The following is a 14316-nucleotide window of genomic DNA, read 5'->3' as shown; positions in this document are numbered from 1 at the left end:
GTTTGGGAGTGTTCCTCCCTCTGCTATATTTTGGAAGAGTTTGAGAAGGATAGGTGTTAGCTCTTCTCTAAATGTTTGACAGAATTCACCTGTGAAGCCATCTGGTTTTTGGTTTGTTGGCTCTTGTTTGTTGGAAGATTTTTAATCACAGTTTCAATTTCAGTGATTGTGATTCGCCTGTTCATATTTTCTATTTCTTCCTGGTTCAGTCTTGGAAGGTTATACTTTTCTAAGTATTTGTCCATTTCTTCCAGGTTGTCCATTGTATTGGCATAGAGTTGCTTGTAGTAGTCTCTTAGGATGCTTTGTATTTCTGCGGTGTCTGTTGTAACTTCTCCTTTTTCATTTCTAATTTTATTGATTTGAGTCCTCTCCCTCTTTTTCTTGATGAGTCTGGCTAATGGTTTATCAATTTTGTTTATCTTCACAAAGAACCAGCTTTTAGTTCTATTGATATTTTCTATTGTTTTCTTTGTTTCTATTTCATTTATTTCTGCTCTGATCTTTATGATTTTCATCACTTTAAATATGTCCTGCCACTCCCTTCTGGCCTGCAGAGTTTCTGCTGAAGGATCAGCTCTTAACGTTATGGGGATTCCCTTGAATGTTATTTGTTGCTTTTCCTTTGCTGCTTTTAATATTTTTTCTTTGTATTTAATTTTTGATAGTTTGATTAATATGTGTCTTAGCATGTTTCTACTTGGATTTATCTTGTATGGGACTCTCTGTGCTTCCTGGACTTGACTATTTCCTTTTCCATGTTACGGAAGTTTTTGACTATAATCTCTTCAAATATTTTCTCAGACCCTTGTTTTTAGTCTTTTTCTTTTGGGACCCCTGTAATTCAAATATTGGTGCATTTAATGTTGTCCCAGAGGTCTTGAAGACTGTCCTCATTTCTTTTCATTCTTTTTTCTTTATTCTGCTCTGTGGTAGTTATTTCCACTACTTTATCTTTCAGGTCACTTATCCGTTTTTCTGCCTCAGTTATTCTGCTATTGATTCCTTCTAGAGTATTTTTATTTTCATTTATTCTGTTGTTCATCATTGTTCGTTTCCTCTTTAGGTCTTCTAGGTCCTCGTTAAATGTTTCTTGTATTTTCTCCGTTCTATTTCTGAGATTTTGGATCATCTTTACCATCATTACTCTGAATTCTTTTTCAGGTAGACTGCCTACTTCCTCTTCATTTGTTTGGTCTGGTGGGTTTTTACCTTGGTCCTTCATCTGCTGCATATTTCTCTGTCTTCTCATTTTGTTTAACTTACTGTGTTTGGGTTCTCCTTTTCGCAGGCTGCAGGTTCATAGTTCCCGTTATTTTTGGTGTCTGCCCCCAACGGTTGAGGGCATTCAGTGGCTTGTGTAGGCTTCCTGGTGGAGAGGACTGGTGCCTGTGTTCTGGTGGGTGGGGCTGGATCTTGTTCTTCTGGTGGGCAGGGCTGCATCCGGTGGTGTGTTTTGGGGTGTCTGTGAAGTTAGTATGACTTTAGGAAGCCTCTCTGCTAATGGGTGGGTTTGTGTTCCTGTCTTGCTAGTTGTTTGGCATGGGGCATTCAGCACTGGAGCTTGCTTGCTGTTGGGTGGAGCTGGGTCTTAGTGTTGAGATGGAGATCTCTGGGAGAGCTCTTGCTGATTGATATTACATTGTGCCAGGAGTTCTCTGGTGGTCCAGTGTCCTGGACTCGGCTCTCCCACCTCAGAGGCTCAGGCCTGACACCCAGCCAGAGCATCAAGACCCTGCCAGCCACACAGCTCAGAAGAAAAGGAAGGAAAAAAAAAAAAAGGATAGAACCCCAAACATAATGGTAAAATCAAAACTAAACAGAGAAAATCACACAAAGAAACATACACACACCACACTCATAAAAAGAGAACAAAGAACAAAAAAACGAAAACAGAGAATGCTAGGACAAATGGTAAAAGCAAACCTAAACAGACAAAATTACACCAAGAAACATACACATACACACTCACAAAAAGAGAAAAAAGGGTGAAAAAAATTTTAAAAACAAAAATATTTAAAAACTAAAAATAATAAAACTAAAACTTTAAAAAAAATTAAAACATAATTTTTTTTTAAAAAAAGGAAGAGAGCAACCAAACCAATAAACAAATCTACCAATGATAATAAGCGCTAAAAACTAAACTAAGATAAACATAAAATCAAAAACAATTCAGACACAGAAAGCAAATCCCAAGTCTACAGTTGCTCCCAAAGTCCATCGCCTCAATTTTGGGAACAATCGTTGTCTCTGCAGGTATTGCAACGTTGCAGGGTTTATCAAGTTGATTGTGGGGATTTAATCTGCTGCTCCTGAGGCCGCACAGAGAAATTTCTCTTAATCTTTCTTGTTTGCACAGCTCTTGGGGTTCAGCTTTGGTTTTGGCCCCGCCTCTGCATGTAGGCCACCCTCAGGAGTCTGTTGCTGCCCAGACAGGACAGGGTTAAAGCAGCAGCTGATTAGGACTCTCTTGCTCACTCAAGCTGGGGAAAGGGAGGAGTATGGTAGTCATAATTGGAATGTGGGGCGAGTCTGCGGCAGCAGAGGCCAGTGTGACATTGCAACAACTTGAGGTGCACCGTGTGTTCTCCCAGGGAAGTTGTCCCTGGATCACAGGACCGTAACAGTTACATGATACACAGGCTCCTGGGGGGGTGTGGGTAGTGACCTGCACTTGCACACAGGACTCTTGGTGGCAGTGGTGGCAACCTTAGTGGTTCATGCCCGTCTCTGGGGTCTGAGCTGATAGTTGCGGCTTGTGCCTGTCTCTGGAGCTCACTTCAGCAGTGCTCTACCTTCTGTGGGCACACAGAGCAGGAATCCCCTCTCCTTGTGCACCCCAAAACAATGGTCTCTTGCCTCTCTGGCAGGTCCAGACTTTTTCCCGGACTCCCTCTTGGCTAGCTGTGGCGCACTAGCCCCCTTCAGGCTGTCTTAACACAGCCAACCCCAGTCCTCTCCCTTGGGTCTGACCTCTGAAGACTGAACCTCAGCTCCCAGCCCCCATCCACCCTGATGGGTGAGCAGACAAGCCTCTCAGGATGGTGAGTTCTGGTCGGCAACAATCCTCTGTGTGGAAACTGTCCACTTTGCCCTCTGCACCCCTGTTGCTGTGCTCTCCTCCATGGTTCTTAAGCTTCCCCCTGCCCAGCCCTCATCCCTGCCAGTGAAGGGGCTCCCTAGTGCATGGAAACGTTTCCTTCTTCACAGCTCCCTCCCAGAGGTGCAGGTCCCATCCCTATTTTGTTGTCTCTGTTTTTTCTTTTTTCTTTTGCCCTATCCAGGTACTAGGGATTTTCTTGCCTTTTGGGAAGTCTGAGGTCTTTGACCAACATTTAGTAGGTGTTCTGTCGGAGCTGCTCCACGTGTAGATGTACTTTTGATGTATTTGTGTGGAGGAGGTGATCTCCATGTCTTATTCCTCTGCCATCCTGAAAGTCTCCTATATTGGGTTCTTGAAATTTGCTAAAGGGTAACTATGTGAAGTGATGGGTATACTAATTAGCTTGATTATGGTGATCTTTCACAATATGTACAAATATCAAATCATCAAGTTGTACACCTTAAATATTTCAAATTCCTATTTGTCAATTATGCCACCCAAAAAGCTGAAAAAAGGCTAAATGATCAGTCAAGATTTTATGTTTAAATTTTGAGGAATTGGAAAGGTTATATTTGATAGAAATTAATGAAGTACATATGAATATTCAATGACAGTATTTTTCATCAAAAAGTCATCTGCTCATGTGGCATCTTTTGTACAATAGCATTTGAACAACACTCATATGTCCTAATACAACTACTTGGCTCCAAAGTTTTGTGATGTACAAAATCAAAATATAATTACAACTAATAAGTTGTTCAAAAGAGTATTTTAGAACAAACGAAGATAGTTCCAAAGGATTTTTTAAGGTTTTAAATAGTGATAGTATTATTAGAGTCAGCATAGAAACTTTCAGAATTACAATATTGAAGAAGATAACACTTACTTGGATGTGTTCCATCATGTTTGCTGTTTTTTATAAAATGTATAATTGATCTAGAAATACAATAGATAGCATACACCAAACTAGTGGCTAACTTTGTTGCTGAGCAGGCTTCTTTTGTCAGACCCGCTTATTGAACAGAAAAGAAATAGCTGAACCTAGCACATAATATATTTGCATATAAATTGCATTTCTAAAATTATTAAAAATAGCTTATCTCAGGTAGATTAAGAATTACCCTCTTTAAAATTTACAAAATCAATTTGCATATCCAGACCTTTAAAACTGGTAACGAAATTTTAAATGGTGCGTCCTATAGATGAATAATTAAATCCACACTCTAGTTTATTAAGGTCTAACTTTGATAATTCTTGCTTTATTAAACCAAAGACATATTTTTATTTTTATTTTTTTTGTGGTACGCGGGCCTCTCACTGTTGTGGCCTCTCCCATTGTGGAGCACAGGCTCCGGACGCGCAGGCCCAGCGGCCATGGCTCACGGGCCCAGCGGCACGTGGGATCCTCCCAGACTGGGGCATGAACCCGTGTCCCCTGCATCGGCAGGCGGACTCTCAACTACTGGGCCACCAGGGAAGCCCAAACCAAAGACATATTTTTAGTGAGGAAAAACATTCCTGATGGTACTTTGTTACACACAGTAGTATCTTACAGAAAAAGACGATTTTAATTTCTATATAAATTATTATTTGAAACAGTTTACTTTGGAACAAACGAGGCAGTAAAATAGCAGAATGAAACAACTAAAAGAAAAACAGGTAAAATAAGCACATTATTTTCCCTTTGCTCTCAGTTAAAGGCTATGTTTAAAATCCCATGATTTTAGTCAATACTACATTTTACACCTAAAGAGTTAGGGCAGTTACATTAAAGTCAGAAACAAAGGGGAAAAATGTCCAGTATAACTTCTATTTCTAAATATCATTCTGGTTTAAACCATTAATGTAAAAAATATAAATTGTAAATAAGAAATACAAATGACAGATAAACACTGAATATAATCTATGAGTTAAAAATTCAATTAAATAGTAATAAGGTACAGTTTGTCTGATGAATTATCAAATATTTTAATAATGAGAATAATGCTTAATGCTACCTAGGGTGCAGTGAACATGTCTCAGGCATCCATAGGTTAGAATTAAATTAGTACATCTAGTTTGAAATCATTTTGGCAGTGTTTGTCTCCCCTCTCCCAGCTTCCTCCACCCTGCCCCCATTGATCAGTAAAGTTCCTAGTCACAGCAAGAGCCTTTAAAAAGAGGCTGTTACTTTGTGACCAAAGAATTTCGTCTCTAAGAATCGACAATAATAAAGAGTAAAAATTGGGCCACAGAGTTGTGAGAAAAAAGATGTTCATAGAAAAGATATTAGTAAGAAACACAACTGGAAATAGTAAATGTTTGATGATGGGTAAATAGATGACTACATAGTACATCTATATAAAAAATTCTATAAAGCTATCTAGAATTATGCTTTATAAGAATATTTAATGATATGAAAAAATGCTCACAATATATGTGAAGTGCATAAAGCAGAAAATAAAATTGTATAATCCAATTTGGTAAAAATAAAAACAAAGAAACATATACACGCAAGCTTAGAAAGTCTGAAAGGATAGATGAGAAAGATGATATAGACAGATGATAGAGAGATAATGATAGGTAGATAGAAAGAGAGAAATGAGTCAGACAGAATATTGATTACTCCTTGGCAGAATTATGGGTAAACTTTTTCTTCTTTTTGCCCTCTTGGGATAAATATGTATTAGTTTTATTATTTTTTAAAAAAGATGTTGTAAACTTCAAAGACATGCATTTTATTACATAATTTATCCCATTTTAATTGTTTAGAAGAGTAACAGCTCTAGCTGTAACATTTAATAAATATATTATTTTGGCAAAATCTGGCCCCTTCTCCACTTTGTCCTTCTCTCATTCCTAGATGTAGCTTTAGAACATGATTTATACAGAAATTAGCAGAGTATAATTATTAAATAATGACACTGCTCTTGAATGCAGTGATTCAAAAATAAAATATAAGTAAATAAATTCTTCATAAAAATGACACTATTTCACGGAAGTGCACTACCAGAGATTGCCAGTTGATTAAAGCTTCAGGAAGATACATTTGTTTTCTAGTTCCATACTTATTGATTCTGTTGTAATAACTGCAATGCAGAATTACTGCTTGCACTTACCTCAGCACAAGAAGCCTGTTGTTTATTTTAATCAGAACATTATGTTTCCTATTTTACTTTTCAATTTCCTAGATGTATCGAGAAAATGAAAATGAGGTTAAAAAAAAAAAAACCTGGCACCTGACTCCAGTTTATATCACCTAAAAGTACAATGGGAAATGTAAGAGTTTATATGTAAACAAAGAAAATTTTAACATATCAGAAATTGAAATGACAATAGTCTATGATGCTCAAATAAAGCTATAATTGTAAATATTTTTATTTTCATATTAGAAAAAAATCTAACATTTGGGTACACTTATCTCCTTTCCATGTTATTGATTTTCTATAATGAGGTTTATAATGGAAAAGTTGGAACAAATATGAATGATAAACTCTGTATTGCTTTTTTTTTTTGGTTTGCAAAAATTTTTGCTAATATACATTTTGAATCATGGTAACACAATTCTGCTTCCAGGGATATGAAGATTCAGTAGCAAAAAAGAATTTATTTTCAAATGACAACCATTACAGACTTCTTTCTAACACTTCAGTATCCTACAGTACATTAGTAAAGTGACAAATAGTAATAGTGTTTTCTGCTCATTCTAGATACAGAGGTAAATTAATTTGGGAATACATTTCAGGTTTTCTTTTCTTTTTATAAATTGGGACAAAGACAAACTCAAGATGGGTTTTAAGCATTTTCAGTAGAGTGTTAGAAAATATAGACAACTTATCATCTTTAAAGGTGTTTTAGCCTAATTTTATCTCTCTTTTACTGTATAAATTTTGAAATATTTTGGAGGTAAATTGAATTTTTTAAATTATCCCCTATACTGGTTGAGATAAAGTTAGATTAACTTATTTCTTAGATCTTTACAGTTCCAATTAGATGTTATAGATTTTACCCTTTGTATTAATTAATGTAGGATAGGCTAAAAAACAACTGGACCCAAATATGTAAGAGATCAGCACAATGAAAAGTTATTTCCCATAGTCCATGGAGTTTGCAAGTTAACAGGGTATAGGAAGTGTCTCCACTGCAAAATCATTTGAGAATCAAAACTGAGAGCAACTTCTCTAACATCAGTTTGCAGTTTCCACGATTGCCCTGAGGATCATATTCCCAGCCCAGCAGCTCTCAGAACACTATCTTTTGGGGGTTTTATAGAGGCTTCATTACACAGGCATGGCTGATTAAATTATCAGCCACTGGTGATTGAACTGGATCTCCAGCTCCTCTTCCCTCCCTGGAAGTCAAGAGTTGGGGTGAAAGTTCCAACCCTCCAATCACATGATTGATTCTCTGGGCAATCAGCCCTCATTCTTAGGTGTGGTCCAAAAATCACCTCCTTAGCATAACAAAAGACAGATTTATCTCTCTCATCAGTTAGGAAATTCCTAGGGTTTTAGAAGTTCTGCACCAGAAATGAAGAAGAAGACCAAATATATATTTCTTATTATAAATTACAATATCACATCTTCAATGGCCACATCTGAAGTGGGTGGGGTGGAGGATGACCTACTTGGAAGCTTTACAGCTTGGACAGCTATTTTCCTGCTGGTGAAATTCCTGACAACAATTGGTTGATGATCACATACTCTTATTGGCAGATAAGGGCTTCTTGTTGACTTTTCATTTTAATACAATATCAGACTTACAGAAAAGTTGCAAGAATAATGCTAAAATCCCCATATCCATATCACTGAAATTCCCAAATTGTTAATGATTTTATGGGCTTGTGGTTTGCAAGTTAATACAATTCCATTGAAAATGAATTTGCTTCTGGTAAGTTCCATGTTCCAGTCATTTTCATATTCTAGTTAAGTCAGAGTTTTTTCTTAGCTATAGTTTTTAAGTCAACTCTATTAAGTTGGTTTTATTTCTTTGTTCTTGTAAGGCCAACTGGCCCGGGGCAGGGGAACACAATCAGATTCACAGGTTGCATCAGATCGAAATTCTCCGGACCACCCAGTTCCAGAAACTGCCCTGGAGACATTCCGGACCACCCAGTTCCAGAAACTGCCCTGGAGACATTCCGGACCACCCAGTTCCAGGAACTGACCTGGGGACTTTCCACCTGGCCCAGCCTTCCCGCCTTTCGAGGGGCGGGGCTAACCGTCCCCCAGGATACCCGAAAAGACCACCAAATAAGGAATACCCTGCGCCCTCCCAGATTCACCACACCCCTTTCCCTTTTTCCCCTATAAAATCTTGCCCAACCCTCGCCCGGGTGCGACTTCTCTGGCACATTTCTCTCGGACCAGTGAACCTCGCCCGGGAGCGCTCCCTAATAAAGCTCACTTGAAGCTTTCCTCTGTTTCGCGGTGCCGTTTGTTAAGATCCGACCTTACAGTTCTTTCTCTTCCTCCACACATGCTGCTGCTACTTCCTTCCTTCCTTCCTTCTCTTCTTCTACCCTCCCCCCACCCTGCTCGCGCGCGCTCTCTCTCTCTCTCTCTCTGATATCTCTTTAAGCTCACCTGAAACAACAGGAGTGAATGAGAAGACAACCTCTTTCAAGCTGATTTTTGCACAAGCTGAAGCCCCTTGTGTATGTCTTTGGTTCTTAAAGCTTTTTTCAGTCTTATCTCCAATTGTAAAAGGTTCAGAGCAGTTTTGTTTTCCAATCCTATGATGCTTCTAATCTGGTTTCTCTATTCCTTTCAACACCTGTTTAAAAGCAGCTAATTCTTGCCTGTGCTCAGCTCTTTCCCATAATACATGGCTCAGTGCAGCAAATAACAGTCACACATTTATTAACATTCTGACTTTTTCACTTCTCCTAGAGCTCCAGGTCCAGTAGACACTTGGTTAACCTTCCAAGTAATTGCAGGTGAGTGTTTTCAAAATGCTTTGCCACCACATAGCCCACATCTCCACTTGCCTCTTGCTGTATATATTTTTCTCACCATGACCTCTATTTGTTTTTCTGTTGTTAGAGCAAAAATTTATGTTTTAACACATTTTAATTTTTTACAGCATCACTCCATTTCAAAATCATCATTTTTTTCCTACTATATGTCGAAATGGAACTAAACATATTCAAGAGAGTATTATTCTCATGCAAATGTGTAGGGACATTCCAAGTCAATGACCAAGCATGGGGGTACAGTAGGGTCAGTCTAGGAGTTTCTATTTAGGGCAGAAGGAAAGGAAAAAAGGATGGAGTGCTCTTGGGCGATTTTTATAGGATGGACCAGAAAATGTGCACATCACTTTCTCTCACATACCACTGGAGAATGCTTGATCACCTAGTCACAGCAATCTGCAAGGGAAGTCAAGAATACAGCCTTAGTTTGTGTGCCCAGGAAAAAAAGTACAGGTGGGCAGGACATGGTCAATTTACTTCTAAATTTCTCAAAAGTGGTTGCATAATTTATGAGGAACCAAGTATAATATGAAAATATAAAAGTAGGCAAAGGAAAAGTATAAGTAAATGTATTCAAAGGACAGAGCAACAATAACCACTGAATTGTTAGGCATTTCATAATTTGCATTTTATAAATTAAGAGGAAACACTTCTTCCTTCAGTTCCTTGAATGAATGTATAGATTCCCCTAATCACTGTTACTTTGCTTATACATGTCTTGTTACTGGTGATGATAAGTTTAAAATTAAGCTATGAGGTTTTATATTTTGTTTCACGGAGTAATGTGAACTTGGCAAAAAATAAAGCAGAAATTGTAGTAAATCAAGTTTTAATAAAGCTCTACTTTCTGATCACTCTGTGACTTAGATACAATTATGTCAGTCAAAAGGCAAATATTACTTTCCTTAAAAAAAAATATCTTTTAAAAGTAGGAAGGATTTTCTCTGCTACATAATTAATTCCTGTTACGATTATCATGTTTCTTTTTGTTTTTTTGGTATAGTTCAGGATTTTCTCCTGGCAGGGGAGAAGCACACTGAACTGTAAAATGGATGTTCAACAATGTATTTTTTAAAATATTTTAAGTATTTATTTTCACTTTTTTTTTTATTTGGCCGCACCGCGCGGGGATGTGGGATCTTAGTTTCTCAGCCAGGGATCGAAACTGTGCCCCCTGCAGTGGTAGTGCGGATTTTTAACCACTGGACCACCAGGGATGTCCTCAACAATGTATTTTTAATACTGAATGCAGAGTATATTTTATTACCCCTTTCTAGCCTTTACATCTGTAACAAAGGGATTTTAATATATCCTGAATTTGGTCAAGGACAATAAAGTAGATTAATGTGGCAATAGTATCCTATGTGTGAATAAAACGTAAAGACTATGATTATATTTTTTAAGCATTGAGTATGTATCAGAAATTATTTAATCTTCACAAAACATAAGGTAGATCCTATCATTATGCCTGTCTTATAGATAAGAAAATTGAGGCTCAATAGCCTCATTACTTATCCAAGATCCAAAAACAAAACAAAAAATAAAGTAATAAAGGTATCCATAGAGACAGAATATAAGCACCCATCTATCTGATCCTAAAATTCGGTAAAAATCGCCAATATATTCCCCTATATTATAATAGCAAAATTTTTATAGTGTTTAATTAGTGCTAACATGCTTACAGAGGCTTTCTATCTATTAACTTATTTAATCCTCACAACAACTGAATGGGGAAGGTATTACTTTAATTATGGAAGAGGAACATGAAGCATGGAAATGTTAAACAGACTGCTCATGTTCACACAGCTAGTAAGTGGGTGGGCTAGGATTCAACCCCAGGCTGTTTGGCTCCAGGATCTGTCTATTTAACTACTTTATGCTGTGTCTCACAAAACACTACATTCCCACCAAGAAGGAAGTTAATTAGAAGAATAAGTGACCATTTGGCATCAACCAGGGTAAACTGTTGACTTGCAATACATGCTTGTTAAACTGATTATATCCAATTTCCTTTTGGTTAACTGTTGGTTACCGACTATATTGTCCATCTGAAAAATACTTTTTCTTTTAATCTGTTGATCTGCACACTTCCTACATATTCAGGCCCTGAAGTCTATTTTTCTAGGAATAATTACAATTAATCAATTATATAAATATGGCATTCCTTTCTACACACATTTTATTCTGCATTTCAAACCAGGCAGGACACAATGAGATTATGTTATACATGCAGCATGACTTTAGTTATGAATGACAGAATCATATCTCATATCCTCAAATCTGTGATACTCATCTATTTCTCTCACTCAACCGACATTGCAGTGTTATAAATATAACAGTCCTACAGCTTCAACTTTAATGACCGCAGGGACATGTACACTTTGGTGAAAAATTGAACATAAGCTGTTTTCTACAATGAAAGTAAAGTTTCATTGTCAAAATAAAGAAATTTATGGAGAGTAATTTGATTCTAAAAAAATAAAATTTCATCCCAGTTCATCCTATCTCGTTATCATGACTTTAATATCAAAAACAAAACAAACAGAAGATTAAAGTGATGGCAATGAACGCATATGCGCTGCAGTTGGTAGGGCTTAAACTATTTTCTTCTTTACCTGGGTAATTTGATCTTCCACCACTTTCTGTTTCAGAAGGTTATTTACCATTTCTCCACACTATATGGCACAAATGCAAGTATGACTATCAAATGGAATACTGGCTCTGAGCGCCGAGTGGATTTGCTCTTGTGCATGGCCGCACGTGGAGAATCTGCTGCTTGGGGCTGGTCCTCTAAAGGAGTGGCATTCAGGCCTGAATTCTGATGATTACCAACCCCCCACTTGTCCATCCTTAGATTTAGATTTATTTCTCACCAAGATCCTTCTGAGAAGATAATACAGGTGTTCCACACTGAGGCAGTAAATACCGCCTCTGCTCAGCAGCATACTTAGTTCACTTTATGGATCAGTATTTCTTTAGTGCTCTAACAGGTTTGGGACTCAGAGAAAGAGTTAAAAATATAACCCAAAGACAGCACATCTAAGCGTTCCAATGAACTGGAAACATTATTCCTGAAAGCAGAGAAAAGGAGTGCTCTCTGAAAAGAGGAATAAACTTTAGTTTTAACTGATGGAGGTAACTAAGCATCAGTATACTCAGCAATGAGCTCTATCAGATGTCTTCCTCTAATTTTAAAACTCACAGCACCAGAATAAAAATGCATTCCATAAAAGCAAGTAGTAGAGTATCCTTTTTACTTCTCCATTTATTTATATTCAGAATCTCCAGAAAGATAGCCATGCATGAATACTATCTCCTCATTCTGTAGTTAGGGAAACTGAGAAATCGATGAATTAATTAAGCAGATGACACCACTAGTTGAAAAACAATTTTTTTTCAAGGCCAGAGATGTACCATAAAACTATAAACTATTTTTTACTTTAGGTGAAGTGAAAGGAGAAGATTAAACAGATTCATTACTATTGCTCCCCCAAGATGTCAGCTACCAAAAGTAGATAAGATGGGTGATTGTGGGTGTCTTACTCAGACCTTCTTCTACTTACAACCTTTATAAATGTCTTAGCAGTTCCTCATTAACAGGGACTACCTAATCTTAAAGTAAGGCATTCCCTAATGAGTGAATTAGATAACATGAATGTACAAAATTGACCCATATCAAGAGCCTCATCTTCAGTGCTAAGGAGAAAAAGCCACTAGGACACGTAAAAATGTTTGTTTCCTCAATGTAATCTAGAGGCTGTACTTGGTTCTACTCTATTCTTTTCACATTTCTGTCATCTTTAAGTGGATCCAAATCTAAGTAATATTTGTAAACAAATTAGAACATTACCTAAAGAGAATAAAGCATTTAAATAGGTACTCTTTTGTTCTCAGGATACTTCCCTTAGGAAAAAAACCTTAAAATTTAATTTCAATAGTAGGGTGGAAATGGTTAATGATCATGTATTTCTGAACTGCTTATCTTATCTAATCACAATACCAAAGACTTATTTCAGAAAGCTCAACAGAGTCTTTTGATTAATTTTTTACTATATCATTAATAATTACAAATGAGTTCTGAATTAAGAATTGTGTGTATCTTTCTGTTAACACTTTTTCTTTACCCACATTTCCAGAGACAACATTTTCCATTTCATTCCAAGCTTTCCATAGTCACCTCACTTAAGAGCAAGAAAAAGACACAATAATGAGAAAATAGAACAAACAGCAGCTAATGGAAGGAGCAGTCCAGAAAAAGCTGTAATGGCAGTTCCACCCAGACAGCAAAGGAATGCAGCATTTTCACTGAGCGCTACCTGACATTCAATAATCAAGGGAAAGCCTTAATTGATGACACTTCATTAGCATAATGAGTTGGAGCTGGGAAAAGAGAGTCCCTTATTAATTAATCAAGCAAAGCACAAACTGTTTCAGTCTCTTACACTCTGCCATTTTCCATTAATCAAGAAAATGTGTATTAAAGTCATTTGAAATCTCAGCATGTGGATTATCATTCCAAGGAAGAGCGATAGAAAAGAGGTTTGCCCAGCTGTACACATCTGCTCTGGACTCATGCATGCCTTCAGTTCAGACTTGCAAGGCTGAAACCATGCACAGAGGGCACAGAGTAAGTGGTTCTCTAAAACATGTAAATCACCATCTTATTAGGAAAGTAAACAAAATCCCATCAACCTCACTAGGAAAAAAAGAAAAGAAAAGATAATTAACTTCATTTGCCATTCCTTCACCTATTGTCCAAAATCTATACTGCATGAAATATTATAAAATACATATGTAAACAGAATCTTTATAATAACCTGTTCAACACCCACACATGACTCCAGGTTCACTATTTCTAGTTCTTCATACTCCATTTGGTCATGGGAGAAATGACTATTGATGGTGGGCTCTGGTACAAAGAAGTCATACACCCCATACACCCTAGGTCTCCAACTAACCACAGGCACAGGTGTTGAGAATCAATGCTAATGAGGTTAACAAGCCAAGATCAAAACTGTGGAATCCCTACAGCAGAATGGACTTCAAGAGAGGCTAAAACCACAACTCTATTATTGTAAGGTCACTTCCCTGTGATGTCTCTTATAATCAGGGGAGAGGTGGCTGTCAACATCTTAATGAGACAATGAAAGTTACTGTAGGGTTTTGAAAACAGATCATTGGAAAAGAAGTCTATACACTGGGTTTTAGATGTAGCTTTTTTTTTTTTTTTTTTTTTTTTTTTTTTTTTTTTTTTTTTTTT

Source organism: Aethalodelphis obliquidens, unplaced genomic scaffold, assembly GCF_003676395.1.
Source record: "Aethalodelphis obliquidens isolate GAN/ISIS:26980383/991018 unplaced genomic scaffold, ASM367639v1 scaffold10, whole genome shotgun sequence".
In the NCBI taxonomy this organism is placed as follows: Eukaryota; Metazoa; Chordata; class Mammalia; order Artiodactyla; family Delphinidae; genus Aethalodelphis; species Aethalodelphis obliquidens.
This window is presented reverse-complemented; position numbering follows the sequence as displayed.